This window comes from Lagenorhynchus albirostris, chromosome 10, assembly GCF_949774975.1.
Source record: "Lagenorhynchus albirostris chromosome 10, mLagAlb1.1, whole genome shotgun sequence".
NCBI lineage: Eukaryota > Metazoa > Chordata > Mammalia > Artiodactyla > Delphinidae > Lagenorhynchus > Lagenorhynchus albirostris.
The window spans coordinates 97,208,434-97,228,148 of record NC_083104.1 but is presented as its reverse complement, the minus strand read 5'-3'; the positions used below and the strand labels follow the sequence as shown (position 1 = coordinate 97,228,148).

At 41.1% G+C, this 19,715-nt stretch overlaps 1 long non-coding RNA gene across 1 annotated transcript; it reads left to right on the top strand.

Annotated features, from left to right (window-relative positions):
- Positions 1 to 388: 388 nt before the first annotated feature.
- LOC132528246 (uncharacterized) lies at positions 389 to 16,286 on the top strand. The gene is made up of 3 exons (XR_009543142.1): positions 389 to 764; positions 9,243 to 9,387; positions 16,059 to 16,286. It is a non-coding gene; the product is annotated as an uncharacterized LOC132528246 (long non-coding RNA).
- The last annotated feature ends 3,429 nt before the right edge of the window (positions 16,287 to 19,715 follow it).

Here is a 19,715-nt window from a genome sequence, read left to right as displayed (position 1 = left end):
AGCTGAGCTGAGCACCCACACTTCCCTCCACTCACGCTGGACAGAGAGAGAAAATGGCTCCATTCTTTAGGACCACAGATCACTGAGAGAGCTGCGTAAGATGGCTTTTTTTCTTCCTTTTTTCGCCCTCGCTTCTCTTTACACCTGAAGTTTAGACGAGTGACACATCGCTGGCTTTCCACGCAGCCCCTCAGGGGCCCCTCCTTCTGGATAAGCCTCAGCCTCCTGGCTGGCCTGCCGGGGAAACTGGTTCGACACACCCAGGGGAAAAATGACAGCTTTTCACAGCAAGCTGCTCAGCTCATAAATAGCACGGGGAAGCGTCCTCACAGGTCCCGACCTGCCTCTTTCAAAACGTCAGCGCAGCCAGCCTGGTAGACATCTTCAGGGAACAGCAGCAACTCTTTACAGAACTTTCTGGGAAGTGTTTACAAACGAAACAGATCGCAGCTGACATCTTAACCATTCTGAGGCCTGCAAGTGAATGACAGCTCACCTCCCTGCTGAAGGCTGGGGGGTTCTTTCTTCTTTCTGAATGACCCTGGGAGGCAGGGAAAGGGAGGGAAGGACAGAGCTAAACAGGAGGGAAGTTAGCTTCGTAAAGAATGAGGTGTCCAAAACCCTGGCAAAATGCCTATTTTTTTATGCCTTCAGGTAAGAAAGCCAAGTGTTTTTACTGGAACTTGCTCTACATTTCACACCCCTTTTTGCAAATGTCTGCTATATATGCTGAGCTGAGTGAGCTTCTGGACAGGAGTGACAAAGTAAGTACACACTAGATATAATTTATTTATAAGCGCTGGAAGAAGTTAAATTCATTCAGGGTTTATTTAACTGCGGTGGTGATCACGGAAAGCTCATGGCATTCCAGCAAAACACCCCCAAATGCACATTTAAATTCTTTTAAGGCCATATTTAAACCTGGAAGATACAAGTGACTTGCTAATCGCATCATTATATGGGCTTTAAAAACTAATTTTTTTTCAATTTTTGAATTTTATTTTATTTATTTTTTATACAGCAGGTTCTTATTAGTCACCCATTTTGTACACATCAGTGTATACAAGTCAATCCCAATCGCCCAATTCATCACACCTCCACCCCCCGCCACTTTCCCCCCTTGGTGTCCATATGTTTCTTCTCTACATCTGTGTCTCAATTTCTGCCCTGCAAACCGGTTCATCTGTACCATTTTTCTAGGTTCCACATATATGCGTTAATATACGATATTTGTTTTTCTCTTTCTGACTTACTTCACTCTGTATGACAGCCTCTAGATTCATCCACGTCTCTACAAATGACCCAATTTCATTCCTTTTCATGGCTGAATAATATTCCATTGTATATATGTACCACTTCTTCTTCATCCATTTGCCTGTCAATGGGCATTTAGGTTGCTTCCATGACCTGGCTATTGTAAATGGTGCTGCAATGAATATTGGGGTGCATGTGTCTTTTTGAATTATGGCTTTCTCAAGGTATATGCCCAGTAGTGGGATTGCTGGGTCATATGGTAATTCTATTTTTAGTTTTTTAAGGAACCTCCATACTGTTCTCCATAGTGGCTGTATCAATTTACACGCCCACCAACAGTGTAAGAGGGTCCCCTTTTCTCCACACCCTCTCCAGCATTTGTTGTTTGTAGATTTTCTGATGATGCCCATTCTAACTGGTGTGAGGTGATAGCTCATTGTAGTTTTGATTTGCATTTCTCTAATAATTAGTGATGTTGAGCAGCTTTTCATGTGCTTCTTGGCCATCTTTGTCTTCTTTGGAGAAATGTCTATTTAGGTCTTCTGCCCATTTTTGGATTGGGCTGTTTGTTTTTTTAATATTGAGCTGCATGAGCTCTTTCTATATTTTGGAGATTAATCCTTTGTCTATTGATTCATTTGCAAATATTTTCTCCCATTCTGAGGGTTGTCTTTTCATCTTGTTTGTAGTTTCCTTTGCTGTGCAAAAGCTTTTAAGTTTCATTAGGTCCCATTTGTTTATTTTTGTTTTTATTTCCATTACTCTAGAATGTGGATCAAAAAAAAATCTTGCTGTGATTTATGTCAAAGAGTGTTCTTCCTATGTTTTCCTCTAAGAGTTTTATAGTGTCTGGTCTTACATTTATGTCTCTAATCCATTTTGAGTTTATTTTGTGTATGGTGTTAGGGAGTGTTCTAATTTCATTCTTTTACATGTAGCTGTCCAGTTTTCCCAGCAGTGCTTATTGAAGAGACTGTCTTTTCTCCATTGTATATCCTTGCCTCCTTTGTCGTAGATTAGTTGACCATAGGTGCATGAGTTTACCTCTGGGCTTTCTGTCCTATTCCATTGATCTATATTTCTTTTTTTGTGTCAGTACCATATTGTCTTGATTACCGTAGGTTTATAGTATAGTCTGAAGTCAGGGAGTCTGATTCCTCCAGCTCTGTTTTTTTTCCTCAAGACTGTTTTGGCTATATGGGGTCTCTTGTGGCTCCATACAAATTTTAAGATTTTTTGTTTCACTTCTGTAAAAAAAATGCCACTGGTAATTTGATAGGGACTGCACTGAATCTGTAGATTCCTTTGGGTAGTATAGTCATTTTCACAATAGTGATTCCTCCAATATAAGAGCATGGTATATCTCTCCATCTGTTTGTGTCATCTTTGATTTCTTTCATCAGTGTCTTATAGTTTTCTGAGTACAAGTCTCTTACCTCCTTAGGTAGGTTTATTTCTAGGTTTATTCCTTCCTCTGAAATTTTTTGGAAGAGTTTGAGAAGGATGGTGTTAGCTCTTCTCTAAATGTTTGATAGAATTCACCTGTGAAGCCATCTGGTCCTGGACTTTCGTTTGTTGGAAGATTTTTAATCACAGTCTCAATTTCATTACTTGTGATTGGTCTGTTCATATTTTGTGTTTCTTCCTGGTTCAGTCTTGGAAGGTTATACCTTTCTAAGAATTTGTCCATTTCTTCCAGGTTGCCCATTTTATTGGCATAGAGTTGCTTGTAGTATTCTCTTATGATGCTTTGTATTTCTGCAGTGTCCGTTGTAACTTCTCCTTTTTCATTTCTAATTTTATTGATTTGAGTCCTCTCCCTCTTTTTCTTGATAAGTCTGGCAAAAGGTTGATCCATTTTGTTTATCTTCTCAAAGAACCAGCTTTTAGTTTTATTGATCTTTGCTATTGTTTTCTTTGTTTCTATTTCAATTATTTCTGCTCTGATCTTTATGATTTCTTCTACTAACTTTGGGGTTTTTTTTTCTTCTTTCTCTAGTTCCTTTAGGTGGAAGGTTACATTGTTTATTTGAGATTTTTCTTGTTTCTTGCTGTAGGCTTGTATTGCTATAAACTTCCCTCTTAGAACTGCTTTTACTACATCCCATAGTTTTTGGATCATCATGTGTTCATTGTCATTTGTCTCTAGATATTTTTTTATTTCCTCTTTGATTTCTTCAGTGATCTCTTGGTTATTTAGTAATGTATTGTTTAGCCTCCATGTGTTTGAGTTTTTTATACTTTTTTTCCCTGTAATTGATTTCTAATCTCATAGCATTGTGGTTGGAAAAGATGCTTGATATGATTTCAATTTTCTCAAATTTACCAAGGCTTCACTTGTGACCCAAGGTGTGATCTATCCTTGAGAATGTTCCGTATGCACTTGAGAAAAGTGTAATCTGCTGTTTTTGGATGGAATGTCCTATAAATATCAATTAATCTATCTGGTCTACTGGGTCATTTAAATGTTGTGTTTCCTTATTAATTTTCTGTCTGGAAGATCTGTCCATTGGTGTAAGTGAGGTATTAAACTCCCCCACTATTATTGTGTTACTGTCAATTTCCTCTTTTATAGCTGTTAGCAGTTGCCTTATGTATTGAGGTGTTCTGATGTTGGGTGCATAAAGATTTATAATTGTTATATTTTCTTCTTGGGTTGATCCCTTGATCATTATGTACTGTCCTTCCTTGTTTCTTGTAACATTCTTTATTTTAAAGTCTATTTTATCTGATGAGTGTTGCTACTCCAGCTTTCTTATGATTTCCATTTGCATGGAATGTCTTTTTCCATCCCCTCACTTTCAGTCTGTATGTGTCCCTAGGTCTGAAGTAGGTCTCTTGTAGACAGCATATATATGGGTCTTCTTTTTGTATCCATTCAGCGAGCCTGTGTCTTTTGGTTGGAGCATTTAATCCATTCACATTTAAGGTAATTATCAATATGTATGTTCCTATTACCATTTTCTTAATTGTTATGGGTTTGTTTTTGTAGGTCCTTTTCTTCTCTTGTGTTTCCCACTTAGAGAAGTTCCATTAGCATTTGTTGTAGAGCTGGTTTGGTGGTGCTGAATTCTCTTAGCTTTTGTTTTGCTTGTCTGTAAAGCTTTAGATTTCTCCATGGAATCTGAATGAAATCCTTGCTGGATAGAGGAATCTTGGTGTTAGGTTCTTCCCTTTCATCACTTTAAGTATATCATGCCACTCCCTTCTGGCTTGTTGAGTTTCTGCTGAGAAATCAGCTGTTAACCTTATGGGAGTTCCTTTGTATGTTATTTTTCATTTTTCCCTTGTTGATTTCAATAATTTTTCTTTTTCTTTAATTTTTGTCAATTTGGTTACTGTGTCTCGGCATGTTTCTCCTTGGGTTTATCCTGCCTGGGACTCTCTGTGCTTCCTGGACTTGGGTGGGTATTTCCTTTCCCATGTTAGGGAAGTTTTTGACTATAATCTCTTCAAATATTTTCTTGGGTCCTTTCTCTCTCTCTTCTCCTTCTGGGACCCCTGTAATACGAATGTTGTTGCATTTAATGTTGTCCCAGAGGTCTCTTAGGCTGTCTTCATTTCTTTCCATTCTTTTTTCTTTATTCTGTTCCACGACAGTGAATTCCACCATTCTGTCTTCCAGGTCACTTATCTGTTCTTCTGCTTCAGTTATTCTGCTATTGATTCCTTCTAGTGTATTTTTCATTTCAGTTATTGTATTGTCCATCTCTGTTTGTTTGTTCTTTAATGCTTCTAGGTGTTTTTTCTTTAATTCTTCTACGTCGTTGTTAAACATTTCTTGCATCTTCTTGATCTTTGCCTCCATTCTTTTTCTGAGGTCCTGGATCATCTTCACTATCATTATTCTGAATTCTTTTTCTGGAAGGTTGCCTATCTCCAATTCATTTAGTTGTTTTTCTGGGGTTTTATCTTGTTCCTTCATCTGGTACAAAGCCTTTTCATTTTGTCTATCTTTCTGTGAATGTGGTTTTCGTTCCACAGCCTGCAGAATTGTAGTTCTTCTTGCTTCTGCTGTGGATGAGGCTATCTAAGAGGCTTGTGCAAGCTTCCAGATGGGAGGACTCGTGGTGGGTAGAACTGGGTGTTGCTCTGGTGGACAGAGCTCAGTAAAACTTTAATCCACTTGTCTGCTGATGGGTGGGGCAGGGTTCCCTCCCTGCTGGTTGTTTGGCCTGAGGCAACCCAGCACTGGAGCCTACCCAGCTCTTTGATGGGGCTAATGGCAGACTCTGGGAGAACTCACACCAAGGGGTACTTCCCAGAACTTCTGTTGCCAGTGTCCTTGTCCTCATGGTGAGACACAGCCACCCCCACCTCTGCAGGAGACCCTCCAACACTAGCAAGTAGGTCTGGTTCAGTCTCCTATGGGGTCACTGCTCTTTCCCCTGGGTCCCGACGTGCACACTACTTTGTGTGTGCCCTCCAAGAGTGGAGTCTCTGTTTCTCCCAGTCCTGTCGAAGTCCTGCAATCAAATCCTGCTAGCCTTCAAAGTCTGATTCTCTAGGAATTCCTCCTCCCATTGCCAGACCCCCAGGTTGGGAAGCCTGACGTGGGGCTCAGAACCTTCACTCCAGTGGGTGGACTTCTGTGATATAAGTGTTCTCCAGTTTGAGTCACCCACCCAGCAGTTATGGGTTTTGATTTTATTATGATTGTGCCCCTCTTGCCGTCTCATTGCGGCTTCTCCTTTGTCTTTGGATGTGGGGTATCTTTTTTTGGTGAGTTCCAGTGTCTTCCTGTTGATGATTGTTCAGCAGTTAGTTGTGCTTCTGGTGCTCTCGAAAGAGGGAGTGAGCTCACGTCCTTCTACTCCGCCATCTTGAACCAATCTCCCAAAAACTAATATATTATTATTTCCATGTCAGACTATGAGAGAAATAGTGAATGTTAAAATTAAAGGTATGATGCTGTGTTTTTAGATGGAATGCTATCAGGAAAATAAGGGGGACATTTCAGTTTAAGTGTGGGGAAGGAAGGAAAGAAAAGGGGGAAAAATAGATTCTCATTTTGAGATTGCACTTTCATTTCAATTTAATAAGATTTTAAGTTTGGTTTGTTTGGCAAGTCCAATAGTATAGCAATAGGGACTAAAGGTCTTTGGATAGATATGTCATTGCATGAGAGGACTTATTAAAGGTTAGACCTTTTTTTTGTGTGTGTGTGTGTGTGTGTGTTACATGGGCCTCTCACTGTTGTGGCCTCTCCCGTTGCGGAGCACAGGCTCCGGACGCACAGGCTCAGCGGCCATGGCTCACGGGCCCAGCCGCTCCGCGGCATGTGGGATCTTCCCGGACCGGGGCATGAACCTGTGTCCCCTGCATCGGCAGGCGGACTCTCAACCACTGCGCCACCAGGGAAGCCCTAGACCTCTTTTATGTATTATTTTTAATACACATTTCATGGCATTTACTGCAGAAGTCTCCTTGGGGAAATTAACAATGGAACAATTTCTATATTTAAGAACCATAAGTTCCCATGTATGCTGAATTAACCTATTGTATATCACTTAATACTGGATACAGGACCTCCCTGGTGGTGCAGTGGTTGAGAGTCCGCCTGCCAATGCAGGGGACACGGGTTCGTGCCCTGGTCCGGGAAGATCCCACATGCCGCGGAGCGGCTGGGCCCGTGATCCATGGCCGCTGAGCCTGCGCGTCTGGAGCCTGTGCTCTGCAACGGGAGAGCCCACAACAGTGAGAGGCCCGCGTACCACAAAAAAAATACTGGGTACAAGGAAGGGAATTTCATTAAACCAGTTATTGTGCCCTTTTGTTTTTCTCTACTCCACTCAGTAGATAGTCTTGGAAAACTCTGCCATAGCCTTAACTTTATCTCAAAGACATGAAGTGATTACGTGCTTTTTATATTTTATGTTTTTTGTTAATAATTAACTTTCCTATAAGGAACTATCAACAGTAGTTAGAAATGAGATAATTATAAACAAATTCTATTTTACTATCTCTGTATAAACATACAAGCATGAATATGAGGACATCTAAAAATGCAGAAATATTAAGTTATATACTCCATGTATCAATATATAAAAACATAGCTGGAAGGAAATTTTTTTTCCAAATCAGGAAATAGTTCCTTATCTACTAGGTTAAAATCCTAAACCCTCCAACAAATGTATAGTTCCATATTTTTTTTAGTATTTCATCACATAAAATATGTAAATAGCTCTTCACATTATTGTGGTGACTTGCATGTACAGTGGGGGTCAGATGGGAAAGAAAATAGCATTCTTATTTGTAAAGCAATGAAAACACAGGATAAATCTGGAATTAAAGCTGGCCTTTGAAACAAATTAAATATATGTTAAAGCATTTCTTCATGTCTAACTGTTGCACAAACTGAGTTTTTTACATAAGTTAACACTTAATGCTACTTTCTATGCACTCTCTTACTGAAGGGTTGGCCTTAAATTCATTTTCCCCCTTGGATCAGTATTCTTGATACCTATGGAAAAGAACATGCTGGCTCCTCTAGAAAGTAGATAAAGTCAGAATTCAGGAAGAAATAAACATGATACTCCAATGGGAAAAGTATAAAACCATCATAGTCAGTCAGCTGGGCTTTGAATGAAAAGTCAGTGAATCAATACCTCCCAGAAAAATCCATGCCGCTTCTTGCACAAAACCCAAACTACTAGCAGGACTTTGCGTTAGTTCAGTGTAGACATTCTGCCAGACATAACGTATTTGATAAAGCTTCTGGCTTTTCATCTTCAGCCTGGTTTGCTATATTAATTCAAGAGTCTCAGGAATATGAGAAACAATGGCAATAATTCAAAATTTTTCATTATCTGTTCTTGGATGTGTCTTCATTTGTCATAACTGTTGGGCTATAATAAAGGAGCTTCTTCTGTCTTTTCATATAAATTTGGGTTTATTCTTTCCTGGTACTGATTTCAGTCCTGTGCCACCCTGACCCAGGGGAAAGGTGTGGGCTCCTTCTTCCCCAGGTACCTGCAGGTTGATGTAATTACTACTCCCGGCACCAACCCTGCCTTTGTCTCTAGTCCTTCTAGCCTTAGGAAGCTTCCTTTTATTTCAACTAGAATCGTGTAATTAGTGAAAGGGTCAGGCAGAGCCAGACTTTTCCAAATTGAAAGTGATCACAAGATCATTAAAATCCAAGGGCCAGGATTATTAAAAGCATGGTTTATAATGGAAGCCATTCCTGTAGAAGGAACAAATACCCTGTAGTAAATCAACAGCAGATTACCTATAAACACTTCTTCCCAGAATTTTGCATCTGGATGGGGTGTTCTCCTTCCCTCATCCTCTTTTGTGGGTATTTACCCATCTTCTTCCTAAAGGCGGGAGATTTACCAATTAGGTTAAAAAGACTACAATCTTATCAGTCTTGCTAAGGCTCTGTTAGCATAATAATGTAGCAGAGTTTTTATAAGAGCTGGTCAACATTAGCAAGAGAAAGGGCTGTTTGTCTTGTAGATGTTTCATTCAAAGGGCCGGGAATGGTCACCCACCCTCCTCTGCCCACTACTCACAATCCCCCAAGGGAGCAAAGGTTCAGAGAGTGGAGAGTGAGAGACAAAGTGGGAAAGATCCAGGTGAGGGAAGGCACCGGTCAGCCGTGCTCTGCCTGCACCAGGAAGAGGATGCCTTCTGAAAGGGTGGGAGGGAGTAAAGGACTTTCCCGGGACTAAGTACCTGGGGGAAATGGAGGTTTCATATCATTTCTGTGAGGGGGGGTTGAAAACAGCCCCTCACAGAGACTCGGGTCTAAGAAGTGGAGGACAAAAAAAAAAAAAAAAGTTATAAGATAATGGCTATAATCCCTGTGCTATATAAAATATATTCTTGTTGATTATTTTATACATATTAGATTACATCTCTTAATCCCATTAGGGGATGAGATCCTGCCCCTCCCCCTCCCCTTCCCCACTGTTAATCACTAGTTTGTTTTCTATATCTGTCAGTCTGTTTTGCTATATATGAATGTTTGTATTACTTTTCAGATTCTACATATAAATGATATTATACAGAAGAAAAAAGAAGTGGAGGACAAGTGACTGAAAAGGCAACCAGGCAGCAGCAAAGCCCCGGCTGAAGTCATCTGTGCAGGACCGGACCAGCAGCGCGAATTGGCCCCAGAGCCAGTTGGTAGGGACTGGCAAAAGGTCCTGGTGAAACCTCCACGTAAATCCCGATGGGGCGGGCGTGAGGGGGTCATAAACTAGTCCTAAAGCTCACCCTTCCTCAGCCCTTTCACTGTTCCAGGTTAGGATTAAGCAACAAGGAACGGCAGAAACTGTTTAATCATTCCTGCAGAGTGAGAGCCTGTGTTCTTCAAATCTACTCAGTCATACACAGGCAGGATTTGTGTAAGCACAGCTCACTGGCCTTGCATTTCCCACACCTAAAGGAAGTGAATGACTGTACTGAATTCTACTTTTTTCCCTTGTTTTTTGCTTCATTACATGGAGTTTGGATCAAAGCCTACATTTAATATAAATAAAGGTTGATCTGTTAAAATTTTATGAAAAAGATCATTAAATCCCAGAAAAGTAGCCATTCCTAAAACCTGAAAATGTTTCATTTTTCTGATAGACTCCCAGCAGCACTTTGTTTGCATTAGAATTAAATGTCTGCCACATTGGAAACTGTAAAACTCAATCTCAGAAGGTTTTTTTATAAATTTAATATAAGATTTTAAGCAGCCCTTCTCAACTACTCCCTCTAGCAAAAAACAAGTCTTTTCTACATAAAAATACGGTGAATTTATAAGCCAGTTACTTCCCACAAATTTGGGGAGGCAAAGAGGAGGAAAGAGAGACAGCCCAGGATAACCTTGCTTTCCTGATGCAACTCCAGAGATTCACCAAGTCCTAGAATAAGGTGGTTTGTGAGAGAAAAGAATCAGAGGTGACAGAGTTTTTACCAAGCTCTAATCGTGGCAATGAGCCCAGCACACTCCGATGTATCTTAAGTGAGAATGAAGCAAGATAGACCATCACAGCCCTCCCTGGGAAGGGGTCTCCCTGGGATGGGAATCAAGATCATGATCACCAGGTCTTTCACTTATGGAGAGCTGGCCACATGCCAGGCCTTGGTAAACACTTCCTCAGAGATTAACTAACTCTCAAAACCCATACGAGACACAGGTCAGATTCTACTTCACAAGCGCCAGAAGCCAGAACGGAGTGGAGAAGGGTTTATCCCTTCCAGCTCCCCAGTGTGAAGTAGATCCCAGTCATTCTCAGTTCCATTGCCCTGTTCTATTATTTCTTTCATTACATCTATCTCTATCTGAAATTATTTAATGTATTTGTCTGCTTCTGGGCTCCCAGGCGATGCTTAATAAATGTGTATCGAGTGAATGAATGAACTTGCCCAAGGTCCCACAGCTGTTGGTACCCAAGCTAAAATTTGAACTCTGGTCTATCCAAATCCAAAGATAACTACATATTTAAAGGGTTTGTTTGTTTGTTTGTTTTTTAATTTAAAAAGAACTACTTAGATACTTACTAATGAAATGATACGATGTCTGGGAAATGCTTCAAAATAATACAGGAGGTGGAGGTTGCATGTAACTGAAACAAAACTGACCTGTGTTGATAGTTGTTGGACCTGGGTGATGAACAGGTACAGGTTTACTGCAGTGGTCCCTCTGCCTTAGTAGAGGCTTGAAATTTTCCATTATAAGATGTTTAATTCAAAGAGAACTTCGACACTCATTTCATATTTCTGTTCTTTCTTCTCCTACCTCAGTCTTTGCTGTTACCAGTCAAAATTTCATTCTCCTTCTCATCCTATGCTATCTAAACAATTTCCATTTCCCTTACTGCCTGTTTCCCCCATTTCTTTGACTTATGTACAGTAGACAAAAAATTTTATTTTCCCCTGAACACTTCTACATACAAAATCTTGCCATATCCTTAATTCTGGCCATTAATTAAAAAGCAGGAATTTCATTCCAAAACTGTATATGTGCAAATTAGCAAATTTATGTACAACTCTAATATAATCATTAAATAATGATTTCACATAAAATTTAAAATTCATGTATGCAAAAAAATTGCAACACAGGACATCTGACTCATTGTTATTTAAACTACTAAGTATAACTTATATCATTTTTTACTAAATGTTCTCCTGAGTCAAGCAAGCAAGCAGTAACACCTACTCAAAGAAATTATAGGAAATAAGACTAGCTTTAAACACCAAATAAAAGAGAAATGTATTTATTTATTTATGCTTTTATTCTTCTGTTCCCATCATCTTTCTATCACTGTGACCGTGGCAAACATTATCGTTTTCTCAATCTATTTCCATTCTCTGGTGCTTCCTCGTCAGCCGAACCCAAATGTTGTTGGAGCAGTGATGTGTCTAGCCGCAGGTGAGATGTTCACTCTCTCACCCACTCTCACATCTAAAATAGCCTCGTAAAGCCATTGACCAATGAGATATACATGAAAGTCCACTCACGTACTAGGAAAATTTTAGCATTTGTTAGAGGGAACAGAAGTAGTTGGCTTGTCCTTTCCCCACACTGTGCACACACACACGCACACACACATCTTCCCTCCTTGAATGTAGATGTGATGACCGGAGCTACAGCGACCACTGTGCAACTATGAGGATGGCATCCAACAAACATAGGATGATAGGGTGGAAGGAGGTAAAAAACCTGTGCATCTAATGTCATCACAGAGCATCTTAGTCAGCCAGCAACCATCTACCTTTGGACATCTGCTCGTATTATTTAAGCCAGGTCTTTCAATAGTTGTCGTCAAATACATTCCTAACTGATATAGTCATCCTTGCTGAAAATTTTCAACTGCAGATTAATATTAATAAATTTCAAAAAGAAAATGAGATTTTAAAATGAGGAAGATCCTAAAATAGATGCTACTTACAGACATACAAGATCATGATTTTGCTCAGATCATAGGGTTTACTCAGTGGCTTCAGTTAACACCTCAGGCGTGAGGTTCTGTGGATATTTAAAAATACACAAGCTTCCATTCACCCAAAGGACTGTCTCATTCAGAATCCAGTTTAGGGTACTAATCTAAACAGTGGATGATGTGAGGCATTGTGTATTTTGCCATAAGTAAAATTACTTATTGTGGAAAAAAAAAATGTAGCACAACGTTTCCACTGTCCACTCCCTGTCTCTTCATATCTCTTATCAGTTTTATGACAATCAAAAACAATTCCAGGTTCATGATCTTTTCCCCTCTTGGAGTACCTTTTTTTTTTTTCCTATCTTCTCACCCTGACTTCCACCCACTAACACACCTTCTCCAATTCCTAATTCCTTCCCCCCCCACCCCAGAAATAATTGTTGGACTTTATGGCCATCCTATAGCAATTATTAGACCCTTTCGTTTGCCCAGCAAAAATTCACTGAGCACCTACTATGTGCCACATGCAGTGTGAGGGGCTGGGAGTATCCTGGTGAATCTAGTGGTCTAGAGAAACTCAGATTCTCTCTTAAGTGTCATCTCAGTATAACTACTCATGCACGGCATCTTATTTTTATGTGATTGAAACTAATGTATATGAAGAAAGCACAATTTCTTAAATTTTTTTTTTTTTTTTTTTGCTCTACGCGGGCCTCTCACTGCTGTGGCCTCTCCCGTTGCGGAGCACAGGCTCCGGACGCGCAGGCTCAGCGGCCATGGCCCACGGGCCCAGCTGCTCCGCGGCATGTGGGATCCTCCCGGACCGGGGCACGAACCTGTGTCCCCTGCATCGGCAGGCGGACGCTCAACCACTGCGCCACCAGGGAAGCCCTGTATTTTAAAGCTTGATATTCCTGACTTGTTATTTCAAATGAGTAATTTGCTAGTGACCTTTAGATGCTTTAATAGGGTGACAAGACTACTTGGGCAAGAATAAAAATGGTTTTGTATGTTTTTAAAAGTACTGAAAAGAAAAAAGTATGTTTGAGCATTTGGGTTTCCTCAGAGGTTATCAGCCACTTAGAAAAATTGCCAGGTCTAGGCAATAAACACACTCACACATACCTATATGTGTTTTTTTAAATATAGAATGTTAGACTTCAAGCAACCTTAGAGATTTGATGTATTGGAAAACTGGGTCCTAAAAGGGTTCAGTGACGTGCTCAAAATTAAAGAGCTAGTAGGTGCTTAAGATCCAATTATTTCACTCAGAAAGGAGGTTTACTACAGCAGAAGTTAATTAAATTAGATAGTATAGTAGAATAAGGGTCCTCAAATCATGGCTAGAAATCTGACTCTGACCCTCTGTTGAAAACAGACAACTATAGAGAAAGGAAATAGAACTCAATCTACTATGAAAGGCAGAGGGGCAGGTGCAGTCGTCGGTATGAACCATGAGAAGAATGGCGATGGAGAGCTGCTCCAAGTTACTGACTTCGTGGTTTCAGCATTTAAAGAAGTAGATTTAATATTTTTTCTGGTAAGGGAAGGTGCTTTGTTTTAAAAGCTTACTGAGGATGGGGGAGGCGGAATTCTGCCACAAATGTGGCTGAATAGTCTTTGAATCCGGGAAGCAAATCCAGCTGATTTGTAACTTTAATGTAAGAAAATGTCAGAAGCTTGATGGGGAAAGTGAGTGATAAGAGTTGAGACTAACGAGAGGTTACAAGTTTGTTCCTAGGTGGCACTTTTTTTTTTTTAAATCATTCTCCATGTGAGTATCGCTGCTTTGCAACATAAGCATGATGACCGTGAGGGACCATCCGTGGAGGGTCTCAAGATAGACATTCCTAGATCTTATGGAGTCTGTGTATTTTGAGGAGAGAGGGTCCATCATTTCATCAGATTCTCAGAGAAGTCTCTGACTCTGAAAAGACCAAGGATTCTATTAGTAAACTTTGTGACTCCAAACATGGATTGAAACATGGTCAGCGCATAAACGAGGCCAATACACATGAGGGCTTCTCTCAGCTTCTCTCGCTCAAGGTGACCAATAATTTATGCCAAGCAAGTAGAAAAGAAATGCACATTTCACTGATTTTATTACCTGTCCCTAAGGGTAGGGCAAAAAGATGAAAAACATTAAGTTGTCAACAGGTACAATTTTGTGCTTACTTGTGAGACAGTGAAAGTGTAGACAAAATGTAGTGTAGAAAGTGTCGATAAAATCACTATTTTGTCCATTATCAGCAGCTTCCTCTTCGCAGTACCATTCCTTAGCCTGGTCCCAGTTGCCCAAGGTAATGTGAGAAAGCGTGTGGAAACCGTGATTAATGGTTCTTACTTATCTCCTATTAAAATGCCTAGCAGCCTTTGAATATAGGTGCTTGAAGATTTAAAATTTATTAATTTGTTTTTCTTAGAATCAGTGTATCCTGATGCTAACTTGCTTTAGCACTTTGCAAAAATTCTATAAAACTAATTTATGAAGTAAGTTTTCTGCCTCTGCATGACCTGGACATTTCTCTATAAAAGATTCAACTTTTTTAATGTATTTATTTTATTTATTTATGTTTGGCTGCATCGGGTCTTCGCCACTGCATGTGGGCTTTCTCTAGTTGCGGCGAGCAGGGACCACTCTTCACTGCGGTGTGCGGGCTTCTCATTCTGGTGGCTTTTCTTGTTGCGGAGCACGGGTTCTAGGCACGTGGGCTCAGTAGTTGTGGCTCGCGGGCTCTAGAGCGCAGGCTCAGTAATTGTGGCTCAAGGGCCCAGCTGCTCCGCGGCATGTGGGATCTTCCCAGACCAGGGCTCGAACTCGTGTCCCCTGCATTGGCAGGCGGATTCTTAACCACTGTGCCACCAGGGAAGTCCCTCAACTTTTTTTTTTCTTAACTCAGTGCTTTTGTTTTTCCATGTATATGAATCCTTTCCCAAATTGGCAATTTTCTTCTACCTCCTTCATTTCAATACTGTGCTTTTTAACTGTGCCACGGGATTGTTTAGCATTATGCCGTCAGCGGTTCACAGGAAAAGAGTATATTTGATTTTAAACAGGATGAAAATGACATCTTTCATACTTCTGTTTAGTGTGTGAGAAGGCGAATATACAAATACAATGAACGCTAAATAAAATTTATCAACTCAACATTTACTGTGTACCCACAAGGTACCAGGAACTGTGGATAATAACAATAATATTGAGAAGAACAAGTGTTTATCAGTGGGTGCTCTCTGCCAGGCTCCGCAATGTGTACTTTACGTCGACTCTGATTCAATCCTCAGCACCACACTATGAGGGAGGTATTATTTTTAAGCCTTATTTTACAGGTAGGAAAACTGATAGAGCTGGGACTTGGCTCAGGGAACTCTACCTAAAGCCTGTGCGTTGAAACACCTGACCTTCACTGTCTTGTGAGGCGTACAGAACAAAAAGCAGACAAATGGAGCTTAAAAAAAACCCAAAAAACAGTTTTTTATTTAAATTTTCTAGAAAGTAGCCCAGTATCATGAAGACAATTTTAAGACATATTATCGCTGCACGTCTCATATTTTTTTAAATTAATGTGACACAGAAAGAAAACAAATGATGAGCCTTAAAACTTTTTTTCTATATGTTACACGTCATACTACACCCAACTCCTTATTTATTAAATCAAGCTTTAAAATAATACCTGGAATCTTGTTAATCACTCAAATTCCTGTGCTGGGGTGTCCATATTCTTACATATCCTTTCTTAATAGTGAGAAGGCAAGAAATCTAGGTAATGCATCTTCCACAGCCAAATGACCATTGAGGGCAGCAAAGAATTGAGAATATGAAAATTCATAGGGGAGATCTTTAAGAAAGAAGCACAACCACTAGAGGAAAAAAAAGAAAAGCAATCAAACAAAACATAACGTGTTTCCCTTCCTCCCCTCCAGCCACTCTCTGTTTTTCCCACGAGATGTAGATGGTGGGCATCTCTCCTTGGTCTGTGGCATTGATGCAGCTCTCCACTCTGAACTCTGGCTGAGTGCCACGTGGAAAAGCCAGGACACCTCACCAAGGGAAAGGCTTGCCAGGTCTCCTGACTGATAAGAGGAAAGTAAACAATATCCCTTTCGAAAGGAAGCTTGCTCTGACAAGGTTTTGGCCCACGTTCACTAAACAATGATGCTTAAAGAGTCAAAAAAATGTTTGCATGAATTTTCATTTCTCCTGGATTTTCCAAATATGTCCTCGGAGGTTCATCCACTACCTGTGCTGACAAGAACCAACCACGTGCCCATTGGGTGGAGGTGAGTTCTTAGGGCAGAAAGGGGGGCCTTGGGTTCACGGATACCTTCCTCTCTGCCACCATCCAGGAATTCACACCAGATGAAAGACCATTCCTATGCCCTAAAGCTTTCTATCTTTGGGGGTCTTCAGGTTACATTCAAATATCCCCAAAGACACGGTGAGCCCTAGAATATAGTCATGAAAATTGTTTATCCAAGAGTCTGGTTACTAGAGAAAATCACAAAGTTGTTTACAAAGGACTTTTGTCAGTGATGACTCAATTTATTAATCATGACATCATAACAATTTTTAAAACATTTGTTGTAAATGTGAGGCAATGTGTGAAGTTGCCTGGCTGAAAATTACAGTTGGCGGCATCAATACAGACTCACCCAGACCCCCACAGACACGGTTACATGGATTATGAAGGATATCTCACAACTGAATCCATCAGGGGTTTCATGTGAAAAAAATCTCATACATTTCATGGAACAAAGATTATTACTTCTGAGGAGATTCTATTCAAAAGGAACAGGCTAAAGAGACATTTGGAAAGGAAAGTGTAGCAAGAATATGAAAGTAACATTGATGGACATTTTCTCAAAAGCTACATCTTTTTTTTGTTTTGTTTTGTTTTTTTGCGGTACGAGGGCCTCTCACTGTTGTGGCCTCTCCCATTGCGGAGCACAGGCTCCGGACGCGCACGCTCATGGGCCCAGTCGCTCCGCGGCATGTGGGATCTTCCCGGACCGGGGCACGAACCTACGTCCCCTGCATCGGCAGGCGGACTCTCAACCACTGCACCACCAGGGAAGCCCTACCTCGTTATTTTTATGTATCATTTGGAATCCTTTTACAACTCAAAATGTTTTAGGCAAAAAAAAAAAGAAAGAAAGAAAGAAAGGGAAATGCGTTGGCATACATAACTGTAAAATCCAGGGAGTATGAAGTCCAGAAAACTCCAGGTATGACTAGGTCTAGGCACTCAGATGATTCTATCAGGAACCTCTTTATTACTCTCAGCTCATTTATCCTTCTTTGGCTCTATTCTCAGGCAGGTCTCTCTCTAATCATACTAAAGACAGCTTCCAGCTAGTCTCCTACCAGTTTAACAACAACTACAGAAATAGGATGCCTCTCTCCCAGTGATACAAGAAAATAGGGGCTGGATCTCATTGGCCTATTTTGGGTCATGTGACCAGCCCAAAGCCAATCACTGTGGACCATTATGAGACTTTGTTCTCATCGGCTGGGTGTGGGTATCTGAGGACCCAAGCAATGGGATCAGCCTCACTTTCACCTGTGTAGTAGTTCTCTGCCATAACTAACTACCACAGACTGGATGGTTTAAACAACAGAAATTTATTTCTCACAGTTCTGGAGGCTGAGAAGTTCAAGGCCAAGGAGTCAGCAGGGTTGGTTTCTTTTGAGACCTCTCTCCTTGGCTTGTAGATGGCCATCTCCTTCCAGTGCTTTTATATGATCTTCTGTGTGTGTGTCTGTGTCCTAATCTCCTCTTCTCATGAAGACACCAGTCATATAAGGGCCACCCATTTGACCTCATATTCTCTTAATCACCTCTTTAAAGGCCCTATCTCCAAACATAGTCACATTGTGGGGTACTAAGAATTAGGATTTCAACATATGAATTGGCTGGGCGTGGGAGCACACTTCAGCCTTATAAATTTAATTTTCTAAGAAAATTTTGAGGCTGTTATCAGAAGAAAGGGAAATCAGTGCTGTGCAGACACCAACAACCTGCCTGCTAAACTCTTCCAGTCTCTGCAGACCCTGTCCCAGCAAAGCCTGCCATGAATTTGCTACAACTCGATTTGAGATGCCAGTATTTCCAGTCCTTCGGGAATGCCTCCACTTGGAAGGTTACCACCCTGGTTAACAGTACTGGAAAAGAACTGTAATGCTTTCAAGCCATGTTCTCTAAGTGTGTTCCATTTACCACCCTGGTTAACAGTACTGGAAAAGAGCTGTAATGCTTTCAAGCCATGTTCTCTAAGTGTGTTCCGTTAAATGCTGGATGACTGGGGATTTAGATAGATGTTATTTGGGGAAAAAAAAAACTTTTGTTTTAGAAATTCTCAAACTCAAATTAAACAAGTTTCTAGACCACAGAACTTTCCAGAGCCTTTCAATATGTTAATAACTATTGTGAATCCCCATGAATGAGTATGTTGTCTGCAACATTCATCATTCTTCCAAACACACATTAGGGAATACTTCCTTCTAAAATTGCCAGCCACATAGTTGGACTTAAAAACTAAGTTTTGGGCTTCCCTGGTGGCGCAGTGGTTGAGAGCCCGCCTGCCGATGCAGAGGACACGGGTTCGTGCCCCGGTCCGGGAAGATCCCACATGCCGCGGAGCGACTGGGCCCGTGAGCCATGGCCGCTGAGCCTGCGCGTCCGGAGCCTGTGCTCCGCAACGGGAGCGGCCACAACAGTGAGAGGCCCGTGTACCGCAAAAAAACAAAAAAAAAAAAACCTAAGTTTTGAGTTAGGGGTAGAGATAAGGCAAGGGAGTGTCTGGACATCTGAAAATGGACTTTTGCCGGTTCTAGAGAGCTTCAACCTCGTCTGGCTCGCTAACCAACTCAACTTCAGCTGACAGGTAGTGGGAGGTTTAGAGCTGAAAGAAAGCCACTGAGGCTGGCTGCAGCGAGGAAAAGTAATCAGGGCAGAGGGGAAGGAAGAGAAGCTATCGTCCAAGTCACCAAACTCAAGAGCTGTAGCAAGATCGAGCATGAACTGGGTGGCTTAATCTATAAGGAGCCAAGCTATCTGGTCGTAGTTGGTGGGGAGAGGCCCACAGTAAGATTTCCTTAACATTGTTTGAGTGTCTGGGTCATGAACCAGGGAGATTCATCTTAGCTGATGGGATGGATATTGGAATCTGGGACCATTCCAGAGGGGGAATAACCCACTGGCCTAGGCAAGGGGTGAAGATCCAAGTTCCGTTTCCAGAACCAGGGTGGGAGCCGGGAGCCAGGGAGTCTAGGTAGAAAGCTGTGACACAACCTGACCATGCTCAGTAGAAGTCTAACTTGGGGTGACATGGGGCTGATATTCACATAGTTTTCAAGATTCCAGATCCATCCAAGGGAGCAGCAGATTTGGGGCAAATTTACCAAGCTGACTGTTTCTCTCACCTTCTCAGCTTTAACAGCTGTAACTGTCCCCCTTTTCATGTTTTACCTGGGTAAATCCAGTTGATTTTTTATTTATTTATTCGGGTGCATCAAATCTTAGTTGCGGCAAGCGGGATATTTCGTTTTGGTGGGCAGGCTCTCAAGTTGTGGCACACGGG